The sequence below is a fragment of the Ascaphus truei genome, chromosome 6, assembly GCF_040206685.1.
Source record: "Ascaphus truei isolate aAscTru1 chromosome 6, aAscTru1.hap1, whole genome shotgun sequence".
NCBI lineage: Eukaryota > Metazoa > Chordata > Amphibia > Anura > Ascaphidae > Ascaphus > Ascaphus truei.
Window position 1 is genome coordinate 136,378,411 of NC_134488.1, and position 24,392 is coordinate 136,402,802.

Sequence of the window (24,392 nt, forward strand, 5' to 3'; positions counted from 1 at the left end):
CAGTGTTTCCCAGTCCTAGAGGTGTCAGGCCCAGTGTTTCCCAGTCCTAGAGGTGTCAGGCCCAGTGTTTCCCAGTCCTAGAGGTGTCAGGCCCAGCGTTTCCCAGTCCTAGAGGTGTCAGGCCCAGTGTTTCCCAGTCCTAGAGGTGTCAGGCCCAGTGTTTCCCAGTCCTAGAGGTGTCAGGCCCAGCGTTTCCCAGTCCTAGAGGTGTCAGGCCCAGTGTTTCCCAGTCCTAGAGGTGTCAGGCCCAGCGTTTCCCAGTCCTAGAGGTGTCAGGCCCAGTGTTTCCCAGTCCTAGAGGTGTCAGGCCCAGTGTTTCCCAGTCCTAGAGGTGTCAGGCCCAGTGTTTCCCAGTCCTAGAGGTGTCAGGCCCAGCGTTTCCCAGTCCTAGAGGTGTCAGGCCCAGCGCTTCCCAGTCCTAGAGGTGTCAGGCCCAGCGTTTCCCAGTCCTAGAGGTGTCAGGCCCAGCGTTTCCCAGTCCTAGAGGTGTCAGGCCCAGCGCTTCCCAGTCCTAGAGGTGTCAGGCCCAGCGTTTCCCAGTCCTAGAGGTGTCAGGCCCAGCGCTTCCCAGTCCTAGAGGTGTCAGGCCCAGTGCTTCCCAGTCCTAGAGGTGTCAGGCCCAGCGTTTCCCAGTCCTAGAGGTGTCAGGCCCAGCGCTTCCCAGTCCTAGAGGTGTCAGGCCCAGCGCTTCCCAGTCCTAGAGGTGTCAGGCCCAGTGTTTCCCAGTCCTAGAGGTGTCAGGCCCAGTGTTTCCCAGTCCTAGAGGTGTCAGGCCCAGCGCTTCCCAGTCCTAGAGGTGTCAGGCCCAGCGCTTCCCAGTCCTAGAGGTGTCAGGCCCAGCGCTTCCCAGTCCTAGAGGTGTCAGGCCCAGTGCTTCCCAGTCCTAGAGGTGTCAGGCCCAGCGTTTCCCAGTCCTAGAGGTGTCAGGCCCAGTGTTTCCCAGTCCTAGAGGTGTCAGGCCCAGTGTTTCCCAGTCCTAGAGGTGTCAGGCCCAGCGTTTCCCAGTCCTAGAGGTGTCAGGCCCAGTGTTTCCCAGTCCTAGAGGTGTCAGGCCCAGCGCTTCCCAGTCCTAGAGGTGTCAGGCCCAGCGTTTCCCAGTCCTAGAGGTGTCAGACCCAGTGTTTCCCAGTCCTAGAGGTGTCAGGCCCAGTGTTTCCCAGTCCTAGAGGTGTCAGGCCCAGCGTTTCCCAGTCCTAGAGGTGTCAGGCCCAGCGCTTCCCAGTCCTAGAGGTGTCAGGCCCAGTGTTTCCCAGTCCTAGAGGTGTCAGGCCCAGCGCTTCCCAGTCCTAGAGGTGTCAGGCCCAGCGTTTCCCAGTCCTAGAGGTGTCAGGCCCAGTGTTTCCCAGTCCTAGAGGTGTCAGGCCCAGCGTTTCCCAGTCCTAGAGGTGTCAGGCCCAGTGTTTCCCAGTCCTAGAGGTGTCAGGCCCAGCGTTTCCCAGTCCTAGAGGTGTCAGGCCCAGCGTTTCCCAGTCCTAGAGGTGTCAGGCCCAGTGTTTCCCAGTCCTAGAGGTGTCAGGCCCAGTGTTTCCCAGTCCTAGAGGTGTCAGGCCCAGCGCTTCCCAGTCCTAGAGGTGTCAGGCCCAGCGTTTCCCAGTCCTAGAGGTGTCAGACCCAGTGTTTCCCAGTCCTAGAGGTGTCAGGCCCAGTGTTTCCCAGTCCTAGAGGTGTCAGGCCCAGCGTTTCCCAGTCCTAGAGGTGTCAGGCCCAGCGCTTCCCAGTCCTAGAGGTGTCAGGCCCAGTGTTTCCCAGTCCTAGAGGTGTCAGGCCCAGCGCTTCCCAGTCCTAGAGGTGTCAGGCCCAGCGTTTCCCAGTCCTAGAGGTGTCAGGCCCAGTGTTTCCCAGTCCTAGAGGTGTCAGGCCCAGTGTTTCCCAGTCCTAGAGGTGTCAGGCCCAGCGTTTCCCAGTCCTAGAGGTGTCAGGCCCAGCGCTTCCCAGTCCTAGAGGTGTCAGGCCCAGCGTTTCCCAGTCCTAGAGGTGTCAGGCCCAGTGTTTCCCAGTCCTAGAGGTGTCAGGCCCAGCGTTTCCCAGTCCTAGAGGTGTCAGGCCCAGTGTTTCCCAGTCCTAGAGGTGTCAGGCCCAGTGTTTCCCAGTCCTAGAGGTGTCAGGCCCAGCGCTTCCCAGTCCTAGAGGTGTCAGGCCCAGTGTTTCCCAGTCCTAGAGGTGTCAGGCCCAGCGTTTCCCAGTCCTAGAGGTGTCAGGCCCAGCGTTTCCCAGTCCTAGAGGTGTCAGGCCCAGCGTTTCCCAGTCCTAGAGGTGTCAGGCCCAGCGTTTCCCAGTCCTAGAGGTGTCAGGCCCAGCGTTTCCCAGTCCTAGAGGTGTCAGGCCCAGCGTTTCCCAGTCCTAGAGGTGTCAGGCCCAGCGTTTCCCAGTCCTAGAGGTGTCAGGCCCAGCGCTTCCCAGTCCTAGAGGTGTCAGGCCCAGCGTTTCCCAGTCCTAGAGGTGTCAGGCCCAGCGTTTCCCAGTCCTAGAGGTGTCAGGCCCAGCGCTTCCCAGTCCTAGAGGTGTCAGGCCCAGTGCTTCCCAGTCCTAGAGGTGTCAGGCCCAGCGCTTCCCAGTCCTAGAGGTGTCAGGCCCAGTGCTTCCCAGTCCTAGAGGTGTCAGGCCCAGCGCTTCCCAGTCCTAGAGGTGTCAGGCCCAGTGTTTCCCAGTCCTAGAGGTGTCAGGCCCAGTGTTTCCCAGTCCTAGAGGTGTCAGGCCCAGCGCTTCCCAGTCCTAGAGGTGTCAGGCCCAGTGCTTCCCAGTCCTAGAGGTGTCAGGCCCAGCGCTTCCCAGTCCTAGAGGTGTCAGGCCCAGTGTTTCCCAGTCCTAGAGGTGTCAGGCCCAGCGTTTCCCAGTCCTAGAGGTGTCAGGCCCAGTGTTTCCCAGTCCGAGAGGTGTCAGGCCCAGCGTTTCCCAGTCCTAGAGGTGTCAGGCCCAGTGTTTCCCAGTCCTAGAGGTGTCAGGCCCAGCGCTTCCCAGTCCTAGAGGTGTCAGGCCCAGCGTTTCCCAGTCCTAGAGGTGTCAGGCCCAGTGTTTCCCAGTCCTAGAGGTGTCAGGCCCAGCGTTTCCCAGTCCTAGAGGTGTCAGGCCCAGCGTTTCCCAGTCCTAGAGGTGTCAGGCCCAGTGTTTCCCAGTCCTAGAGGTGTCAGGCCCAGTGTTTCCCAGTCCTAGAGGTGTCAGGCCCAGCGTTTCCCAGTCCTAGAGGTGTCAGGCCCAGCGTTTCCCAGTCCTAGAGGTGTCAGGCCCAGCGTTTCCCAGTCCTAGAGGTGTCAGGCCCAGCGTTTCCCAGTCCTAGAGGTGTCAGGCCCAGTGTTTCCCAGTCCTAGAGGTGTCAGGCCCAGCGTTTCCCAGTCCTAGAGGTGTCAGGCCCAGTGTTTCCCAGTCCTAGAGGTGTCAGGCCCAGCGTTTCCCAGTCCTAGAGGTGTCAGGCCCAGCGTTTCCCAGTCCTAGAGGTGTCAGGCCCAGCGTTTCCCAGTCCTAGAGGTGTCAGGCCCAGCGTTTCCCAGTCCTAGAGGTGTCAGGCCCAGCGCTTCCCAGTCCTAGAGGTGTCAGGCCCAGCGTTTCCCAGTCCTAGAGGTGTCAGGCCCAGTGTTTCCCAGTCCTAGAGGTGTCAGGCCCAGTGTTTCCCAGTCCTAGAGGTGTCAGGCCCAGCGTTTCCCAGTCCTAGAGGTGTCAGACCCAGTGTTTCCCAGTCCTAGAGGTGTCAGGCCCAGCGTTTCCCAGTCCTAGAGGTGTCAGGCCCAGTGTTTCCCAGTCCTAGAGGTGTCAGGCCCAGCGTTTCCCAGTCCTAGAGGTGTCAGGCCCAGTGTTTCCCAGTCCTAGAGGTGTCAGGCCCAGCGTTTCCCAGTCCTAGAGGTGTCAGGCCCAGTGTTTCCCAGTCCTAGAGGTGTCAGGCCCAGCGTTTCCCAGTCCTAGAGGTGTCAGGCCCAGTGTTTCCCAGTCCTAGAGGTGTCAGGCCCAGCGCTTCCCAGTCCTAGAGGTGTCAGGCCCAGCGTTTCCCAGTCCTAGAGGTGTCAGACCCAGCGCTTCCCAGTCCTAGAGGTGTCAGGCCCAGCGTTTCCCAGTCCTAGAGGTGTCAGGCCCAGCGTTTCCCAGTCCTAGAGGTGTCAGGCCCAGCGTTTCCCAGTCCTAGAGGTGTCAGGCCCAGTGCTTCCCAGTCCTAGAGGTGTCAGGCCCAGCGCTTCCCAGTCCTAGAGGTGTCAGGCCCAGCGTTTCCCAGTCCTAGAGGTGTCAGGCCCAGTGTTTCCCAGTCCTAGAGGTGTCAGGCCCAGTGTTTCCCAGTCCTAGAGGTGTCAGGCCCAGCGTTTCCCAGTCCTAGAGGTGTCAGGCCCAGTGTTTCCCAGTCCTAGAGGTGTCAGGCCCAGTGTTTCCCAGTCCTAGAGGTGTCAGGCCCAGCGTTTCCCAGTCCTAGAGGTGTCAGGCCCAGCGTTTCCCAGTCCTAGAGGTGTCAGGCCCAGCGCTTCCCAGTCCTAGAGGTGTCAGGCCCAGTGTTTCCCAGTCCTAGAGGTGTCAGGCCCAGTGTTTCCCAGTCCTAGAGGTGTCAGGCCCAGTGCTTCCCAGTCCTAGAGGTGTCAGGCCCAGTGTTTCCCAGTCCTAGAGGTGTCAGGCCCAGTGCTTCCCAGTCCTAGAGGTGTCAGGCCCAGCGTTTCCCAGTCCTAGAGGTGTCAGGCCCAGTGTTTCCCAGTCCTAGAGGTGTCAGGCCCAGTGTTTCCCAGTCCTAGAGGTTCTGCTCCCTGCTGACCTTTGCCCTCTCGTTTCGCAGGCTGCATGGTCGTGGGACGCCTCCTGAGCCAATCGGAGCTGCCGATCTGCCTGGAGCCAGCCAATCAGGACGCCAAGTCCATGGCCCCCGCGCGGAGGACAGAAGAGGATTGTGGGTGGGAGCTGGAGGGGTCCCCGGAGGCGGGGCGGGCGACAGACAGCACCGACGATGAGGAGACCAGCAGCACGGAGAGCACGCAGCCCCCCGCGGTGAGACCCGCGCAGCGCCCCCCGCGGTGAGACCCGCGCAGCGCCCCCCGCGGTGAGACCCGCGCCGCCCCCCGCGGTGAGACCCGCGCAGCGCCCCCCGCGGTGAGACCCGCGCCGCCCCCCGCGGTGAGACCCGCGCAGCGCCCCCCGCGGTGAGACCCGCGCCGCCCCCCGCGGTGAGACCCGCGCCGCCCCCCGCGGTGAGACCCGCGCAGCGCCCCCCGCGGTGAGACCCGCGCAGCGCCCCCCGCGGTGAGACCCGCGCAGCCCCCCGCGGTGAGACCCGCGCAGCGCCCCCCGCGGTGAGACCCGCGCCGCCCCCCGCGGTGAGACCCGCGCAGCGCCCCCCGCGGTGAGACCCGCGCAGCGCCCCCCGCGGTGAGACCCGCGCCGCCCCCCGCGGTGAGACCCGCGCAGCGCCCCCCGCGGTGAGACCCGCGCAGCGCCCCCCGCGGTGAGACCCGCGCCGCCCCCCGCGGTGAGACCCGCGCAGCGCCCCCCGCGGTGAGACCCGCGCAGCGCCCCCCGCGGTGAGACCCGCGCCGCCCCACACGGTGAGACCCGCGCCGCCCCCCGCCGTGAGACCCGCGCCGCCCCCCGCCGTGAGACCCGCGCAGCCCCCCGCGTTGAGACCGCGCCGCCCCCCGCGGTTAGACCTGCGCCGCCCCCCGCGGTGAGACCCGCGCAGCGCCCCCCGCGGTGAGACCCGCGCAGCGCCCGCCGCGGTGAGACCCGCGCCGCCCCCCGCGGTGAGACCCGCGCCGCCCCCCGCGGTGAGACCCGCGCCGCCCCCCGCGGTGAGACCCGTGCCGCCCCCCGCGGTGAGACCCGCGCAGCGCCCCCCGCGGTGAGACCCGCGCCGCCCCCCCGCGCTCATTACTTTCTCCCTGACACCAGTTCCCTCGCCCCGAGCAGGGAAAGCCCCCAATCTTCTCCCAAGTGCACACGTGTGCGGGGAAAATGTGTTATACAGAGGCTGAGGTGAGAGGGTGTTATACAGAGGCTGAGGTGGGAGGGTGTTATACAGAGGCTGAGGTGAGAGGCTGTTATACAGAGGCTGAGGTGAGAGGCTGTTATACAGAGGCTGAGGTGAGAGGCTGTTATACAGAGGCTGAGGTGAGAGGCTGTTATACAGAGGCTGAGGTGAGAGGCTATTATACAGAGGCTGAGGTGAGAAGGTGTTATACAGAGGCTGAGGTGGGAGGGTGTTATACAGAGGCTGAGGTGAGAAGGTGTTATACAGAGGCTGAGGTGGGAGGGTGTTATACAGAGGCTGAGGTGAGAAGGTGTTATACAGAGGCTGAGGTGGGAGGGTGTTATACAGAGGCTGAGGTGAGAAGGTGTTATACAGAGGCTGAGGTGGGAGGGTGTTATACAGAGGCTGAGGTGAGAAGGTGTTATACAGAGGCTGAGGTGGGAGGGTGTTATACAGAGGCTGAGGTGGGAGGGTGTTATACAGAGGCTGAGGTGAGAAGGTGTTATACAGAGGCTGAGGTGGGAGGGTGTTATACAGAGGCTGAGGTGAGAGGGTGTTATACAGAGCATGCGGTGAGAGGTTGTTATACAGAGGCTGAGGTGGGAGGGTGTTATACAGAGGCTGAGGTGAGAGGGTGTTATACAGAGCATGCGGTGAGAGATTGTTATACAGAGGCTGAGGTGGGAGGGTGTTATACAGAGGCTGAGGTGAGAGGCTGTTATACAGAGGCTGAGGTGAGAGGCTATTATACAGAGGCTGAGGTGGGAGGGTGTTATACAGAGGCTGAGGTGAGAGGCTGTTATACAGAGGCTGAGGTGAGAGGCTGTTATACAGAGGCTGAGGTGAGAGGCTGTTATACAGAGGCTGAGGTGAGAGGCTGTTATACAGAGGCTGAGGTGAGAAGGTGTTATACAGAGGCTGAGGTGGGAGGGTGTTATAGAGAGGCTGAGGTGAGAAGGTGTTATACAGAGGCTGAGGTGGGAGGGTGTTATACAGAGGCTGAGGTGGGAGGGTGTTATACAGAGGCTGAGGTGAGAAGGTGTTATACAGAGGCTGAGGTGGGAGGGTGTTATACAGAGGCTGAGGTGGTAGGGTGTTATACAGAGGCTGAGGTGAGAGGGTGTTATACAGAGCATGCGGTGAGAGGTTGTTATACAGAGGCTGAGGTGGGAGGGTGTTATACAGAGGCTGAGGTGAGAGGCTGTTATACAGAGGCTGAGGTGAGAGGCTATTATACAGAGGCTGAGGTGGGAGGGTGTTATACAGAGGCTGAGGTGAGGGGCTGTTATACAGAGGCTGAGGTGAGAGGCTGTTATACAGAGGCTGAGGTGAGAGGCTGTTATACAGAGGCTGAGGTGAGAGGCTGTTATACAAAGGCTGAGGTGAGAGGCTGTTATACAGAGGCTGAGGTGAGAGGCTGTTATACAGAGGCTGAGGTGAGAGGATGTTATACAGAGGCTGAGGTGGGAGGGTGTTATACAGAGGCTGAGGTGAGAAGGTGTTATACAGAGGCTGTGAGGTGAGAGGGTGTTATACAGAGGCTGAGGTGAGAAGGTGTTATACAGAGGCTGTGAGGTGAGAGCGTGTTATACAGAGGGTGAGGTGAGAGGCTGTTATACAGAGGCTGAGGTGGGAGGCTGTTATACAGAGGGTGCGGTGAGAGGGTGTTATACAGAGGCTGTGATGTGAGAGGGTGTTATACAGAGGCTGAGGTGAGAGGGTGTTATACAGAGGCTGAGGTGAGAGGGTGTTATACAGAGGCTGAGGTGGGAGGCTGTTATACAGAGGCTGAGGTGAGAGGGTGTTATACAGAGGCTGAGGTGAGAGGGTGTTATACAGAGGCTGAGGTGAGAGGGTGTTATACAGAGGCTGAGGTGAGAGGGTGTTATACAGAGCATGCGGTGAGAGGGTGTTATACAGAGGCTGAGGTGAGAGGTTGTTATACAGAGGCTGAGGTGGGAGGGTGTTATACAGAGGCTGAGGTGGGAGGGTGTTATACAGAGGGTGCGGTGAGAGGGTGTTATACAGAGGCTGAGGTGGGAGGCTGTTATACAGAGGCTGAGGTGAGAGGGTGTTATACAGAGGCTGAGGTGGGAGGCTGTTATACAGAGGCTGAGGTGAGAGGGTGTTATACAGAGGCTGAGGTGGGAGGGTGTTATACAGAGGGTGCGGTGAGAGGGTGTTATACAGAGGCTGAAGTGGGAGGGTGTTATACAGAGGCTGAGGTGGGAGGGTGTTATACAGAGGCTGAGGTGGGAGGGTGTTATACAGAGGGTGCGGTGAGAGGGTGTTATACAGAGGCTGAGGTGGGAGGGTGTTATACAGAGGGTGCGGTGAGAGGGTGTTATACAGAGGCTGAGGTGGGAGGCTGTTATACAGAGGCTGAGGTGAGAGGCTGTTATACAGAGGCTGAGGTGAGAGGGTGTTATACAGAGGCTGATGAGGTGAGAGGGTGTTACAGACCAGAATGCACCACATACAGCGCCAGGCGACAGGCCACGCATCTCACCCCCGGGGGCCACGTACCACAGAAAGTGGGCGAATTCATATCTATGGGAGCAAAGGTATGAGAATGATTAGCCTTTTGTGGTCTGGGCCACGGAGATCTGTGAGCTGCGGGTGGTAACTTCCTTGTGGTCTGTGCCACGGAGATCTGTGAGCTGGGGGTGGTAACTTCCTTGTGGTCTGTGCCACGGAGATCTGTGAGCTGGGGGTGGTAACTTCCTTGTGGTCTGTGCCACGGAGATCTGTGAGCTGGGGTGGTAACTTCCTTGTGGTCTGTGCCACGGAGATCTGTGAGCTGGGGGTGGTAACTTCCTTGTGGTTTGTGCACGGAGATCTGTGAGCTGCGGGTGGTAATTTCCTTGTGGTTTGTGCCACGGAGATCTGTGAGCTGCGGGTAGTAACTTCCTTGTGGTCTGTGCCACGGAGATCTGTGAGCTGGGGGTGGTAACTTCCTTGTGGTCTGTGCCACGGAGATCTGTGAGCTGGGGGTGGTAACTTCCTTGTGTCTGTGCCACGGAGAGCTGTGAGCTGGGGGTGGTAACTTCCTTGTGGTCTGGGCCACGGAGAGCTGTGAGCTGCGGGTGGTAACTTCCGTGTGGTCTGGGCCACGGAGATCTGTGAGCTGCGGGTGGTTACTTCCTTGTGGCCTGGGCCACGGAGAATTGTGAGCTGTGGTGGTAACTTCCTTGTGGTGTGATAGAAACCATGAGTTTGCGCAGGCAACCACCCTGTCTATTCGTGGCTGGCCCTCTCACGGGGCAGCCTGACACTCGGGGTCTGCCGGCAAGCCACTCTTTAGTTCAGACAAATGTTTGCTGTAAGGGGCGCCACACGTGGTCCTGAAGCCACAAATGTGCATCTTTTGCCTCCCTGGAAAGGTGGCACGGGGTGGGGTTTCTGGGCCTGTGATTGGGGGGGGGGGAGGGGGTTGCCGATGCCCCCTCTGTTCCATCATGTCCTGTCCAGGTGGAGAGAGGTGGAGGCGTGGGCTTTCCCTGTGCAAACTCTTGTTGGATGTATGGAGACATCTGACCAAATCAGTGGCGGCCAACTCCAGTCCCTCAAGCGCCACCAACAGGTCAGGGTTTCAGGATATCCCTGCTTCCAGCACAGGTGACTCGGTCCACTGATTGAGTGCCCTGTGCTGAAGCAGGGATATCCTGAAGCCCTGACCTGTTTGGAGGTTCTTGAGCGCCTCTGACCCAGCGCTATGTTTACAGACTGACTGCAAAACAGGGATTTCAATAGAAATAATGTGGCGTCCTGCGTGGCATTCTCAGGCCCGTGGCGTCCTGCGTGGCATTCTCAGGCCCGTGGCGTCCTACGTGGCATTCTCAGGCCCGTGGCATTATCAGGTCCGTGGCATTCTCAGGCCGTGGCGTGCAAAGGTCCCCGCCTCCGGTCTCCGGGATTTAACCCCGCAGGGGGCAGTCCCTCGTCGCTGGGTAATGTCGGGTAATCGGGAAGCGTGTTAGTCACTAACCTGTCGCCCTGCATTTCCAAACCTGTCTCGCCCCGAGGCCACGCGTGACGCAGGTGTTTATTTAACAGGTGCTGAGGCTGCTTTACAGGCGTGTACAGGAGCCACACGTGTATAACACGCAGATCCGGTGCAGGGATCCTGGGGCTCTCGCTTATAAATCAGGAGTGGGGGAGCCTGGTGGAGCACGTACATCACGGTTACACCGCGGCCGCCCGTCGTACATCACGGTTACACCGCAGGCCGCCCCGTCATACATCACGGTTACACCGCGGCCGGCCCGTCGTACATCACGGTTACACCCGCGGCCGCTCCGTCGTACATCACGGTTTACACCGCGGCCGTCCCCGTCGTACATCACGGTTACACCGCAGCCGCCGTCATACATCACGGTTACACCGTGGCCGCCCGTCGTACATCACGGTTACACCGCGGCCGCCCCGTCGTACATCACGGTTACACCGCGACCCGCCCGTCGTACATCACAGGTTACAATGCGGCCGCCCGTCGTACATCACGGTTACACCACGGCCGCCCGTCGTACATCACGGTTACACCGCGGCCGCCCGTCGTACATCACGGCTACAGCGCGGCCGCGCCCGTCGTACATCACGGTTACACCGCGGCCCGCCCGTCGTACATCACGGCTACAGCGCGACCGCCCGTCGTACATCACGGTTACACCACGGCCGCCCGTCGTACATCACGGCTACAGCGCGGCCGCCCGTCGTACATCACGGTTACACCACGGCCGCCCGTCGTACATCACGGTTACACCGCGGCCGCCCGTCGTAACATCACGGTTACACCGCGGCCGCCCGTCGTACATCACGGCTACAGCGCGACCGCCCCGTCGTACATCACGGTTACACCACGGCCGGCCCGTCGTACATCACGGCTACCAGCGCGGCCGCCCGTCGTACATCACGGTTACACCACGGCAGCCCGTCGTACATCACGGTTACACCGCGGCCGCCCGTCGAACATCACGGTTACACCGCGACCCGGCCCGTCGTACATCACGGTTACACCGCGGCCCGCCCGTCGTACATCACGGTTACACCGCGACCGCCCGTCGTACATCACGGTTACACCGCGACCGCCCGTCGTGCATCACGGTTACACCGCGACCGCCCCGTCGTACATCACGGTTACACCAGGCCACCCGTCGTGCATCACGGTTACACCGCGGCCGCCCATCGTACATCACGGTTACACCGCACCCGCCCGTCGTACATCACGGTTACACCGCGACCGCCCATCGTACATCACGGTTATACCGCGGCCGCCCATCGTACATCACGGTTACACCGCGACCGCCCGTCGTACATCACGGTTACACCGCGACCGCCCGTCGTACATCACGGTTACACCGGGAAATGTGTAATCCCACGATAAAAAATGAAGCCAGACGCAGGATTCACTAGGAAGTGAAGCGCATTTAGTGAGGTGCGGGCAAAACATGCCGATCGCGCGAGCTGCCCCCCCCCCCGCCCCCCCCCCCCCCCCCCGCTATCGCGCTTAAACATGTAAAGCGCGATTGCTGATGGCAAAAATGCAGCCTGTAAAAACTGCGAGCAGACGCTGCGTCTCCACGCACGGCTCTTACACGCGATCGCACAGTATACGTTTACATTTTAATGATAGTGTACATGTGCAGGGGGTCTCCTGAGCTGAACCGCATTGGTTTCAGCCCCGAGGACCCCCTGCTTCATGAGATACAGGCCCCGTTATGGGGTGCAGGTATCCCCCCGTGCTTTTAAAGCTCCCACGTCACGTGACCGGGGGATTTAAATCCTGCAGGGGGATACCGGCCCCCCATAACGGGGCCTGTATCTCAGGAAGTAGGGGTTCCCGGACCTCAAACCCAATGCGGTTCAGCTCAGGAGACCCCTTGCACCCTACTATCAAAACACCCATATCAATAAAATATAACTCCTTGCCGTAGCAGATAGCCACTATGGTAATGAAGCTGCATTAATGTAATTTTTATTAATAGTGTGTGGGAGCAGGGGGTCTCCCGAGAGGAACCGCATTGATTTCAGCCTCGGGGACCAATCCTGTGCTTTAAAAAAGCACAAAAAAAACCCGGGAAATAAATCCCGTCCCCCCTAATACCAGTACAGTATGTGTGGCCAAAATTACTATTATCCACATATGGATAATAATGCATTTGCCCATTTAAAATAAAACATTAAGCTGCAGAAATAAAGTATACGCACCCCTGCCAGGCTGCCACGATGAAGGCCGTCCTCATCCTCATCACCGTCCATGTCCTCCGTTGCCACAAACAATGCAGTACAATAAAAAATACAATCTAATGTTCCCTAACCCCTTAATCACCTTAGCGGTTAGTAACTGCTATAGTAATTAAGGGGTTAACCCACCCTCTCCCACTACCCACCCAGGAGGCCTAACCACCCTCCGCAGGCAATAACCTCTACCCTTCACCCATTCATTGGTACAGTGGGTACATCATGCTCATATAATATGGGCATGATTTACCACTATGCCAGTCAATGGTCAACCTAAAAAAAAACAATCGCAAACAATAACCAATGCATTGCAAACAATCTCAAACTAAAAACAAATAAAGACGTAAACCGAACAAAATTACCCCCAATTAATTAATCCAATGCAAAATAAAGACCAGAATAAACAATTAAAAACACCAAAACAAAACCGTGAATAAATAAAATAAATATCTAAATAAAGTGCATCATTCAAAATCAAAAGTAAGAAAATAATCCAACATTAAAAAGCAAACGTTATTGTTCTGTATTTGTTACGGGGGTGAATTTATTTAAAAGTATTTCCTGTGATGTTTTTTTGGCCACATGATTGGTACCGCAGGCCAGTGGGAGCCTCGGACTCCCGCGGGGATCACCTGAGGGCCCCAGACTCCCGCAGGGATCACCCCAGGGGCCCCGGACTCCCGCGGGGATCACCTGAGGGCCCCGGACTCCTGCGGGGATCACCTGAGGGCCCCGGACTCCCACGGGGATCACCCGAGGGCCCCGGACTCTCGCAGGGATCACCCGAGGGCCCCGGACTCCCGCGGGGATCACCCGAGGGCCCCGGACTCCCGCGGGGATCACATAGAACAAGTTAGGGATATGCGCTCCAACCCTTGTATCCAGTCTTGATTAAATGATATAAGTCCTTTAAGAAGATGCACAGGACGGTAACTGGGGCTAGTGAGGTATATAGGTAATAACCATAGCACTCGGTGACTACATTCACTACATTCAAATGGTGGATATCTCTGTCCCTGAAGGTCAAAGGCTGAGATTGAAAACAATCAGACCTAAAGCCTCATTGGGAGAGTCCTGATTAGACATAAGGTAATGTTGTACCCCCATATAATGTTGTACCCCCATATAATGTTGTACCCCCATATAATGTGGCTCAGTCCTGTGTATTTTGGTGGGCGTGCAGCCAGGAGAATGAATGGAAATCCCAAGGGAATAACACTCCAACGCACAGCCAGAAATAGAGTGGGTCCCAGGCAGGGATACTGATAAAATGTCATCTTTACTACGCGTTTCGCACCTACTGGCGCTTTATCCAGGAGTGATATGTTCACCCTATGTGAGCCTTTAAATACTCTACAGACTATCCCTGTTCGCACCAAAAAATGCACCCAAATGCTGTGACGTCAGACGCACTGGTGTCCATGCGCGGTGACATCACGCGTCCTGACGCGCGTCTGCGCCGCCCTCCCGCTCTCGGCATAGTAACCGACCCGCATCCTCCCCGCAGAGCCGGAGGTGACGGGCCCGGCCGCGGTCTCCTCCCCCCCTTGCTAAGCAGTGGTGAGGAAAACAATGCGGGTCGGTTACTATGCCGAGAGCGGGAAGGCGGCGCAGACGCGCGTCAGGACGCGTGATGTCACCGCGCATGCGCACCAGTGCGTCTGACGTCACAGCATTTGGGTGCATTTTTTGGCGCGAACAGGGACAGCCTGTAGAGTATTTAAAGGCTCACATAGGGGGAACATACCACTCCTGGATAAAGCGCCAGTAGGTGCGAAACGCGTAGTAAAGATGACATGTTATCAGTATCCCTGCCTGGGACCCACTCTATTTCTGGCTGTGCGTTGGAGTGTTTTCCCTTTGGATTTCCACGGGTATCTCCTGTGGGCCCCGGACTCCCGCGGGGATCTCCCGTGGGCCCCAAGCACCTGTGGGAACCCCCCGGGGACACCCGCCGGCCTGTTGTATTAATAGTGTGGTGATAAAAACGTAAACAACGATTTTTTTCATGACTCCATTTCTTGTGCGCCGGCCTTTAGCTGGTGCATAAATCTGGCGCGCTTTTAAAGTAGGATTCACTTATCACTGATTAGTGAATCGCGCTGACTGGCAAAAAACGGCGCGTGTGCGTGATCGGACGTATTTTTTTTCACTTTTTTTGGCAGGAAAAATGCCTTTTGTGGCCGATAAAGCTGTTATCGCTGCTTAGTGACTCGCGCAGCAGCCTGAATCAGCCTTAAAGCGTTATCACTGCTTAGTGCGTAGCCCCCTTAGTGTCTGTGTCTCTGTCTCTCTCTCTCTCTCTCTCTGTCGCTCTCTCTCTGTCGCTCTCTCTCTCTGTCGCTCTCTCTCTCTCTCTGTCGCTCTCTCTCTCTGTCGCTCTCTGTCGCTCTCTCTCTCTCTCTCTCTGTCGCTCTCTCTCTCTGTCGCTCTCTCTCTCTCTCTGTCGCTCTCTCTCTCTCTGTCGCTCTCTCTGTCGCTCTCTCTGTCGCTCTCTCTGTCGCTCTCTCTGTCGCTCTCTCTGTCGCTCTCTCTGTCGCTCTCTCTATCGCTCTCTCTGTGTGTCATTCTCTCTGTGTCAATCTCTCTGTCACTCTCTCCGTCTCTGTGTCGCTCTGTCTCTCTTGCTCTCTCTGCGTCTCTTTCTGTCTCTTGCTCTCTCTCTCTTGTTCTCTCTCTCGTTCTCTCTCTCTTGTTCTCTCTCTCTTGTTCTCTCTCTCTTGTTCTCTCTCTCTGTCTCTCTCTCTGTCTCTCTCTCTCTGTCTCTCTCTCTCTCTGTCTCTCTCTCTCTCTCTCTCTGTCTCTCTCTCTCTGTCTCTCTCTCTCTGTGTCTCTCTCTGTGTCTCTCTCTGCGTCGCTCTCTCTGTGTCTCTCTCTGAGTCGCTCTCTGTCTCTCTCTGTGCCCCCCCCCCAGAAGTGGCTGGATGATTGGATGTGCGGGTCAGTTGCTCTCACGTGGGGGGGGGAGGGGAGGGGAGGAAATGTTCTGAACGTTTGGGTCAGCGCCAGGACTCAGCACCAGACCCGTTATCTGTAGCACAGCGTCCGGCCTCGCACTGAGATATAACTGCGAGTAATCACACAGCGTGCAGATAACCGCGCCGCTCACTTACACAGGGGACGTGTCACATGCACAGCGCCGTGTCACCTGCTGACGTGATGCAGCGAGTGGCACAGAGCCACGAGCCACGGAGATAATCCCAGGACACAGGAACGTTAGAGGTATCTGTCACTCACACAGGGGACGTGCCACATGTACAGCGCCGTGTCACCTGCTGACGTGATGCAGCGAGTGACACAGAGCCACGGAGATAATCCCAGGACACAGGAACGTTAGAGGTATCTGTCACTTACACAGGGGACGTGTCACATGCACAGCGCCGTGTCACCTGCTGACGTGATGCAGCGAGTGGCACAGAGCCACGAGCCACGGAGATAATCCCAGGACACAGGAACGTTAGAGGTATCTGTCACTCACACAGGGGACGTGCCACATGTACAGCGCCGTGTCACCTGCTGACGTGATGCAGCGAGTGGCACAGAGCCACGAGCCACGGAGATAATCCCAGGACACAGGAACGTTAGAGGTATCTGTCACTCACACAGGGGACGTGCCACATGCACAGCACCGTGTCACCTGCTGACGTGATGCAACGAGTGGCACAGAGCCACGAGCCACGGAGATAATCCCAGGACACAGGAACGTTAGAGGTATCTGTCACTCACACAGGGGACGTGCCACATGTACAGCGCCGTGTCACCTGCTGACGTGATGCAGCGAGTGACACAGAGCCACGGAGATAATCCCAGGACACAGGAACGTTAGAGGTATCTGTCACTCACACAGGGGACGTGGCACATGTACAGCGCCGTGTCACCTGCTGACGTGATGCAGCGAGTGGCACAGAGCCACGAGCCACGGAGATAATCCAAGGACACAGGAACGTTAGAGGTATCTGTCACTCACACAGGGGACGTGCCACATGTACAGCGCCGTGTCACCTGCTGACGTGATGCAGCGAGTGGCACAGAGCCACGAGCCACGGAGATAATCCCAGGACAGAGGAACGTTAGAGGTATCTGTCACTCACACAGGGGACGTGCCACATGTACAGCGCCGTGTCACCTGCTGACGTGATGCAGCGAGTGGCACAGAGCCACGAGCCACGGAGATAATCCCAGGACACAGGAACGTTAGAGGTATCTGTCAATCACACAGGGGACGTGCCACATGTACAGCACCGTGTCACCTGCGGATGTGATGCAGCGAGTGGCACAGAGCCACGAGCCACGGAGATAATCCAAGGACACAGGAACGTAAGAGGTATCTGTCACTTACACAGGGGACGTGCCACATGTACAGCGCCGTGTCACCTGCTGACGTGATGCAGCGAGTGACAGAGCCACGAGCCACGGAGATAATCCCAGGACACAGGAACGTTAGAGGTATCTGTCACTCACACAGGGGACGTGCCACATGCACAGCACCGTGTCACCTGCTGACGTGATGCAACGAGTGGCACAGAGCCACGAGCCACGGAGATAATCCCAGGACACAGGAACGTTAGAGGTATCTGTCACTCACACAGGGGACGTGCCACATGTACAGCGCCGTGTCACCTGCTGACGTGATGCAGCGAGTGACACAGAGCCACGGAGATAATCCCAGGACACAGGAACGTTAGAGGTATCTGTCACTCACACAGGGGACGTGGCACATGTACAGCGCCGTGTCACCTGCTGACGTGATGCAGCGAGTGGCACAGAGCCACGAGCCACGCAGATAATCCAAGGACACAGGAACGTTAGAGGTATCTGTCACTCACACAGGGGACGTGCCACATGTACAGCGCCGTGTCACCTGCTGACGTGATGCAGCGAGTGGCACAGAGCCACGAGCCACGGAGATAATCCCAGGACACAGGAACGTTAGAGGTATCTGTCACTCACACAGGGGACGTGCCACATGTACAGCGCCGTGTCACCTGCTGACGTGATGCAGCGAGTGGCACAGAGCCACGAGCCACGGAGATAATCCCAGGACACAGGAACGTTAGAGGTATCTGTCAATCACACAGGGGACGTGCCACATGTACAGCACCGTGTCACCTGCGGATGTGATGCAGCGAGTGGCACAGAGCCACGAGCCACGGAGATAATCCAAGGACACAGGAACGTAAGAGGTATCTGTCACTTACACAGGGGACGTGCCACATGTACAGCGCCGTGTCACCTGCTGACGTGATGCAGCGAGTGGCACAGAGCCACGGAGATAATCCCAGGACACAGGAACGTTAGAGGTATCTGTCACTCACACAGGGGACGTGCCACATGCACAGCGCCGTGTCATCTGCTGACGTGATGCAGCGAGTGACACAAAGCCACGAGCCACGCAGATAATCCCAGGACACAGGAACGTTAGAGGTATCTGTCACTCACACAGGGGACGTGCCACATGTACAGCGCCGTGTCACCTGCTGACGTGATGCAGCGAGTGACACAAAGCCACGAGCCACTGAGATAATCCCAGGACACAGGAACGTTAGAGGTATCTGTCACTTACACAGGGGACGTATCACATGTACAGCGCCGTGTCACCTGCTGACGTGATGCAGCGAGTGGCACAGAGCCACGAGCCACGGAGATAATCCCAGGACACAGGAACGTTAGAGGTATCTGTCACGTACACAGGGGACGTGCCACATGCACAGCGCCGTGTCACCTGCTGACGTGATGCAGCGAGTGGCACAGAGCCACGGAGATAATCCCAGGACACAGGAACGTTAGAGGTATCTGTCACTTACACAGGGACGTGTCACATGTACAGCGCCGTGTCACCTGCTGACGTGATGCAGCGAGTGGCACAGAGCCACGAGCACACGCAGATAATCCCAGGACACAGGAACGTTAGAGGTATCTGTCACTCACTACACCGCTTGGCCTTCGTTTCTTGCAGCTTTGCAGCCTTTTCGCTGCATGTCACAGTGGAATCTAAACAGAAGAGCAGACCAGATTTGAAGGGCTACCCCTGCTTCACCACAGGTGAAAGACTGAGCCACTGATTGAGCCACCTGTGCTGAAGCAGGTATATTCCTAATACCTGCCCTGCTGGTGGCCCCTGAGGCCTGGCGTTGCCACCCTTGCTTTGCAGCATTGTGTTGGGCGTTCTGGGTTACGCAGTGCAGAGTATACCCGCCCAGCTGGGAGGATTCAGACTTGGTGACTGGTTTTGCCGAGTTATATATAAATATATCGATAGGAATGATTCTATAAATACGCCTGTCCTGTTCTGTGTGAGATAATATGCGCTGCTCCCCAGGCTGGCATGTCAGGGCGCGAGGATAACGCCCGTCCTGTTCTGTGTGAGATAATATGCGCTGCTCCCCAGGCTGGCATGTCGGGGCGCGGGGATAACGCCTGTCCTGTTCTGTGTGAGATAATATACGCTGCTCCCCAGGCTGGCATGTCAGGGCGCGGGATACCGTCTGTCCTGTTCTGTGTGAGATATACGCTGCTCCCCAGGCTGGCATGTCAGGGCGCGGGGATAACGCCTGTCCTGTTCTGTGTGAGATAATATACGCTGCTCCCAGGCTGGCATGTCAGGGCGCGGGGATAACGCCCGTCCTGTTCTTCCTGTGCTCATGTCTCGCAGGAGCAGGACTGGTCTATAACCAGAGAACAGCCCCAACTAGGTGCTGCTCAGGATAACTATACTATGGTGTTACACCCGGTAAGGAGGAGGTTATACACCCGGTAGGAGGGGGTTATACGCCCGGTTAGGAGGGGGATATACGCCCGGTTAGGAGGAGGGGGTTATATGCCCGGTTAGGAGGGGGTTATACGCCCGGTTAGGAGGGGATATACGCCCGGTTAGGAGGGGGTTATACGCCCGGTTAGGAGGAGGGGGTTATGCGCCCTGTTAGGAGGGGGTTATACGCCCGGTTAGGAGGAGGGGGATATACGCCCGGTTAGGAGGGGGATATACGCCCGGTTAGGAGGAGGGGATATATGCCCCGGTTAGGAGGGGGTTATACGCCCGGTTAGGAGGGGGTTATACGCCCGGTTAGGAGGGGGTTATACGCCCGGTTAGGAGGGGATATACGCCCGGTTAGGAGGGGTTAGACGCCCTGTTAGGAGGGGGATATACGCCCGGTTAGGAGGGGGTTATACGCCTGGTTAGGAGGGGGATATACGCCCGGTTAGGAGGGGGATATACTCCCGGTTAGGAGGGGGTTATACGCCCGGTTAGGAGGGGGTTATACGCCCGGTTAGGAGGAGGTTATACGCCCCGGTTAGGAGGGGGATATACGCCCGGTTAGGAGGGGTTATACGCCCGGTTAGGAGGAGGTTATACGCCCGGTTAGGGAGGAGGTTATAACGCCCGGTTAGGAGGGGGTTATACGCCCGGTTAGGAGGGAGGTTATACGCCCGGTTAGCGAGGGGGTTATACGCCCGGTTAGGAGGGGGTTATACGCCCGGTTAGGAGGGGGTTATACGCCCGGTTAGGAGGGGGATATACTCCCGGTTAGGAGGAGGGTTATACGCCCGGTTAGGAGGGGGATATACGCCCGGTTAGGAGGGGGTTATACGCCCGGTTAGGAGGAGGTTATACGCCCGGTTAGGAGGGGGATATACGCCAGGTTAGGAGGGGGATATACGCCCGGTTAGGAGGGGGTTATACGCCCGGTTAGGAGGGGGATATACTCCGGTTAGGAGGGGGATATACTCCCGGTTAGGAGGGGTTATACGCCCGGTTAGGAGGGGGTTATACGCCCGGTTAGGAGGGGGATATACTCCCGTTAGGAGGGGATATACTCCGGTTAGGAGGGGATATACGCCCGGTTAGGAGGAGGGGTTATACGCCCGGTTAGGAGGGGGATATACGCCCGGTTAGGAGGGGGATATACGCCCGGTTAGGAGGAGAGGGATATACGCCCGGTTAGGAGGGGGTTATACGCCCGGTTAGGAGGAGGGGGTTATACGCCCGGTTAGTAGGGGGATATACGCCCGGTTAGGAGGAGAGGGATATACGCCCGGTTAGGAGGGGTTATACGCCTGGTTAGGAGGGGGTTATACGCCCGGTTAGGAGGAGAGGGATATACGCCGGTTAGGAGGGGGTTATACGCCCGGTTAGGAGGGGGTTATACGCCCGGTAGGAGGAGGGGGTTATACGCCCGGTTAGGAGGGGGTATACGCCCGGTTAGGAGGAGAGGGATATACGCCCGGTTAGGAGGGGGTTATACGCCTGGTTAGGAGGGGTTATACGCCTGGTTAGGAGGGGTTATACGCCCGGTTAGGAGGAGGAGGTTATACGCCCGGTTAGGAGGGGGTTATACGCCCGGTTAGGAGGGGGTTATACGCCCGGTTAGGAGGGGGATATACGCCCGGTTAGGAGGGGGATATACGCCCGGTTAGGAGGGGGGTTATACGCCCGGTTAGGAGGAGGTTATACGCCTGGGTTAGGAGGGGGATATACGCCCGGTTAGGGAGGGGGGATATACGCCCGGTTAGGAGGGGGTTATACGCCCGGTTAGGAGGGGGTTATACGCCCGGTTAGGAGGGGGTTATACGCCCGGTTAGGAGGGGGTTATACGCCCGGTTAGGAGGGGGTTATACGCCCGGTTAGGAGGAGGGGGTTATACGCCCGGTTAGGAGGGGGTTATACGCCCGGTTAGGAGGGGGATATACGCCCGGTTAGGAGGGGGATATACGCCCGGTTAGGAGGAGAGGGATATACGCCCGGTTAGGAGGGGGTTATACGCCTGGTTAGGAGGGGGTTATACGCCCGGTTAGGAGGAGGGGGTTATACGCCCGGTTAGGAGGGGGATATACGCCCGGTTAGGAGGGGGTTATACGCCCGGTTAGGAGGAGGGGTTATACGCCCGGTTAGGAGGAGGAGGTTATACGCCCGGTTAGGAGGGGGTTATACGCCCGGTTAGGAGGGGGTTATACGCCCGGTTAGGAGGAGGGGGATATACGCCCGGTAGGAGGGGGTTATACGCCCGGTTAGGAGGGGGTTATACGCCCGGTTAGGAGGGGGTTATACGCCCGGTTAGGAGGGGGTTATACGCCCGGTTAGGAGGGGGTTATACGCCCGGTTAGGAGGAGGGGGTTATACGCCCGGTTAGGAGGGGGTTATACGCCCGGTTAGGAGGGGGTTATACGCCCGGTTAGGAGGGGGATATACTCCCGGTTAGGAGGGGGTTATACGCCCGGTTAGGAGGGGGTTATACGCCCGGTTAGGAGGAGGTTATACGCCCGGTTAGGAGGGGGATATACGCCCGGTTAGGAGGGGGATATACGCCCGGTTAGGAGGGGGTTATACGCCCGGTTAGGAGGGGGATATACTCCCGGTTAGGAGGGGGATATACGCCCGGTTAGGAGGAGGGGGTTATACGCCCGGTTAGGAGGGGGATATACGCCCGGTTAGGAGGGGGATATACGCCCGGTTAGGAGGAGAGGGATATACGCCCGGTTAGGAGGGGGTTATACGCCTGGTTAGGAGGGGGTTATACGCCCGGTTAGGAGGGGGATATACGCCCGGTTAGGAGGGGGTTATACGCCCGGTTAGGAGGGGGTTATACGCCCGGTTAGGAGGAGGGGGTTATACGCCGGTTAGGAGGGGGATATACGCCCGGTTAGGAGGAGAGGGATATACGCCCGGTTAGGAGGGGGTTATACGCCTGGTTAGGAGGGGGTTATACGCCCGGTTAGGAGGAGGAGGTTATACGCCCGGTTAGGAGGGGGTTATATGCCCGGTTAGGAGGGGGTTATATGCCCGGTTAGGAGGGGGTTATACGCCCGGTTAGGAGGGGGTTATACGCCCGGTTAGGAGGGGGATATACGCCCGGTTAGTAGGGGGTTATACGCCCGGTTAGGAGGAGGTTATACGCCTGGTTAAGAGGGGGATATACGCCCGGTTAGGAGGGGGATATACGCCCGGTTAGGAGGGGGTTATATGCCCGGTTAGGAGGAGGTTATACGCCCGGTTAGGAGGGGGATATACGCCCGGTTAGGAGGGGGATATACTCCCGGTTAGGAGGAGGGGGATATACGCCCGGTTAGGAGGGGGATATACGCCCGGTTAGGAGGGGGATATACACCCGGTTAGGAGGGGGATATACGCCCGGTTAGGAGGGGGATATACGCCCGGTTAGGAGGGGGTTATACGCCCGGTTAGGAGGGGGATATACGCCCGGTTAGGAGGGGGATATACGCCCGGTTAGGAGGGGGATATACGCCCGGTTAGGAGGGGGTTATACGCCCGGTTAGGAGGGGGTTATACACCCGGTTAGGAGGGGGATATACGCCCGGTTAGGAGGGTGTTCTTATAAAGGTGGTGTTCTAATAAAGGTGGGTGTTCTTATACAGGTGGGTGTTCTTATAAAGGTGGGTGTTCTTATACAGGTGGGTGTTCTAATAAAGGTGGGTGTTCTTATAAAGGGGTGTGGCTGGTTTCATGGTGCCCGTGTTTCTGCCCCGGCAGGAGGAGTGCATGGGCAGCCCGGTGCAGCGCCGCCTGGAGGTGGAGCGGATGAAGGCCACGGCCCATATCTCTAAGCTGGAGCAGCGAATCAGAGAGCTGCAGCTGCACAGGCGGGAGCTGAACATCGAGGTAATTCTGCACCCCGGTATGTGACACGTGTGGCGCCCCCGGTATGTGACACGTGTGGCGTCCCCGGTATGTGACACGTGTGGCGCCCCCGGTATGTGACCCAGTGTGGCGCCCCCGGTATGTGACCCAGTGTGGCGTCCCCGGTATGTGACACGTGTGGCGCCCCCGGTATGTGACACGTGTGGCGTCCCCGGTATGTGACACGTGTGGCGTCCCCGGTATGTGACACGTGTGGCGTCCCCGGTATGTGACACGTGTGGCGTCCCCGGTATGTGACACGTGTGGCGTCCCCGGTATGTGACACGTGTGGCGTCCCCGGTATGTGACACGTGTGGCGTCCCCGTTATGTGACACGTGTGGCGTCCCCGGTATGTGACACGTGTGGCGTCCCCGGTATGTGACACGTGTGGCGTCCCCGGTATGTGACACGTGTGGCGTCCCCGGTATGTGACACGTGTGGCGTCCCCGGTATGTGACCCAGTGTGGCGTCCCCGGTATGTGACCCAGTGTGGCGTCCCCGGTATGTGACACGTGTGGCGTCCCCGGTATGTGACACGTGTGGCGTCCCCGGTATGTGACACGTGTGGCGTCCCCGGTATGTGACACGTGTGGCGTCCCCGGTATGTGACACGTGTGGCGTCCCCGGTATGTGACACGTGTGGCGTCCCCGGTATGTGACACGTGTGGCGTCCCCGGTATGTGACTCCGTGTGGCGTCCCCGGTATGTGACACGTGTGGCGTCCCCGGTATGTGACACGTGTGGCGTCCCCGGTATGTGACCCAGTGTGGCGTCCCCGGTATGTGACACGTGTGGCGTCCCCGGTATGTGACACGTGTGGCGTCCCCGGTATGTGACACGTGTGGCGTCCCCGGTATGTGACCCAGTGTGGCGTCCCCGGTATGTGACACGTGTGGCGTTCCCGGTATGTGACACGTGTGGCGTCCTCGGTGTGTGACCCCGTGTGGCGTCCCCGGTATGTGACATGTGTCGCTTCCCCGGTATGTGACACGTGTGGCGCCCCCGGTATGTGACACATGTGGCGTCCCCGGTATGTGACACATGTGGCGTCCCAGGTATGTGACACGTGTGGCGTCCCCGGTATGTGACACGTGTGGCGTCCCCGGTATGTGACACGTGTGGCGTCCCCGGTATGTGACACGTGTGGCGTCCTCGGTGTGTGACCCCGTGTGGCGTCCCCGGTATGTGACACGTGTGGCGTCCCCGGTATGTGACACGTGTGGCGTCCCCGGTATGTGACACGTGTGGCGTCCCCGGTATGTGACCCAGTGTGGCGTCCCCGGTATGTGACACGTGTGGCGTCCCCGGTATGTGACACGTGTGGCGTCCTCGGTGTGTGACCCCGTGTGGCGTCCCCGGTATGTGACACGTGTCGCTTCCCCGGTATGTGACACGTGTGGCGCCCCCGGTATGTGACACATGTGGCGTCCCCGGTATGTGACACATGTGGCGTCCCCGGTATGTGACACGTGTGGCGTCCCCGGTATGTGACACGTGTGGCGTCCCCGGTATGTGACACGTGTGGCGTCCCCGGTATGTGACACGTGTGGCGTCCTCGGTGTGTGACCCCGTGTGGCGTCCCCGGTATGTGA